General features: G+C 39.7%; 1 long non-coding RNA gene across 1 annotated transcript; it reads left to right on the top strand.

Moving 5' to 3' along the window:
• The first annotated feature begins 272 nt into the window (after positions 1-272).
• Positions 273-1,940, top strand: LOC104993127. The gene is made up of 2 exons (XR_825792.1): positions 273-438; positions 715-1,940. It is a non-coding gene; the product is annotated as an uncharacterized LOC104993127 (long non-coding RNA).
• Position 1,941: the final 1 nt, after the last annotated feature.

Genomic DNA, 1,941 nt, shown 5'->3' with positions numbered 1-1,941 from the left:
CTATCCTAGATGCATTGACTGAATATGCATGCAGCCCTGATGTAACTGTTGTTAATTTAATTACAGCATGGCAACCCACTCCAATATTCTTACCTGGAGAATCCCTTGGACAGAAGAGGATGGTGGGCTACAGTCCATGGAGTCACAAAGAGTCAGATATGACCAAGTGACTTTCAAGTCTAAATAGGCAGGTTACAATCACCAACCACATCCACAAGCCATGGCATGACACAGGCAAACTGATATCAGCCAGTTACATTTCCTGTTCTGATGCAGAAGCATCTCACAGCTCAGTCACTGTGCATGTGCCCTGGCAGGCACAGGTCAGGCATCTCGACCGAATTTGAGAGAGACCACAGAGCATTTCACTCAGAGGAAGAACATCCAGCATGGGGCTCCCTGGCCTGCTCAGAGCTGTCATAGCCTCTGTCTGCCTTGGTAAGGCTGGTAAGGATGACCGCAAACAGACTCAGCTCTGCTCAGCTCCCATGTTTAGAGGTAGGGCAGGTTATTATTGTCTGTTGGGGTTTAAGAGAGTTGGTTAACTGGCAGAGGAATTAGAACTCTTAATCCTCTGTTTGTTCCTTGAAGCCCTCTGAGTTCCACCAGGAGAATCAGCCTCTTCCTTTCTGTCTCTCTTTCTCTCTCATATATGTATGTATGTATGTGTATATATATATATATATATATATGATTTTTTTTTCTTCTCTATAGGATCCCTCATGGCCCAGAAAGTAACTCAAAATCGGTCAGAAATTTCTGTGCTGGAGAAGGAGGATGTAACCTTGAACTGTGCATATGAAGCTAATAGCTATACTTATTATTTATTCTGGTACAAGCAACCATCAAGTGGGGAAATGATTTTCCTTATTCATCAGGAGTCTTACAATGAGCTGAATACAACAAAAGGTCAGTATTTTTTGGACTTCCATAAAGCAACGAGTTCCATCAGCCTCACCATCTCAGACTCACAGCTCGAGGACTCAGCTGTGTATTTCTGTGCTCTGAGAGACCACAGTGATGCCACTGCCTGAGGGAGCCCCACAGAAGCCTCAGATGTCAACATGTGGAGTCCCACAGCTATGAACACCTTAGTGAGATTCTTGGTAAGGTCAGGAGAAGGTATGGGGGTTAGAAGTGAAAACCTCACTGTAAGGAAAATGCTATCTTTGGCTCAGAGTGCATATCTTAAAGTGTAATTCATCAAAAATACCTTTATCTTCAATTCTTTATCTTGCGGAAGATTGTTTGTCAATAAAAAAAAAACTTTTAAATAGTGATTTTATTAAAGTACGAAATTTGGCTTTAAAAAATTCAATAGTATTTGACTAAATCTGCACCTGAGTTGTCAGAGTTTTAGGTTCACTGCACAAATATTTATGCATTGCTAAGTCTGGCCATCATTGTGGATCTGAAATATCTATGAAAGGACACTTCTTGGACCCTCCCTGTGCCCTGCCTCACCCGTACCATGAATGACTTGGAATGATGTGCATAGAATAACTGTTACCACAGATCTTCACCCCAAGGAGAAATGAAACCCTACTGTTTGCTCAGAACTAACGTCATCACCTGGTCACATTCCCTATGTGTGATTACAAAGCTATGTATGTTTAATGTAGAAAATAGAATATGCAAAGAAGGAAAGCTAAAAACAAAATAACTCACCAATTTTACTAGTCAAAAAAAAAAAACTCTATTAGAGATTCATACCTTATAGGATATTTCTAATCTGAATTTTTACCTGACAGTATATTGTGAAATAATTATTTCACAACATTATTTACAGGTCAACATCACACATTCTAATGGTGATATTCCAATGTGTGATTTTATCATACTTTTGGGCTAATTCCATTTTACTAGCTTTTAAGATTGTTTTACTCACTGTAGTAAACAATACTGGAATAAACACAAAGGTATTTGGTGGTTTTCTTGACG

Source organism: Bison bison, unplaced genomic scaffold (assembly GCF_000754665.1).
Source record: "Bison bison bison isolate TAMUID 2011002044 unplaced genomic scaffold, Bison_UMD1.0 scf7180017864234, whole genome shotgun sequence".
Classification (NCBI taxonomy): domain Eukaryota; kingdom Metazoa; phylum Chordata; class Mammalia; order Artiodactyla; family Bovidae; genus Bison; species Bison bison.
The sequence above is the reverse complement of the archived record's forward strand: the minus strand, read 5'-3'. Positions and strand labels throughout refer to the sequence as shown.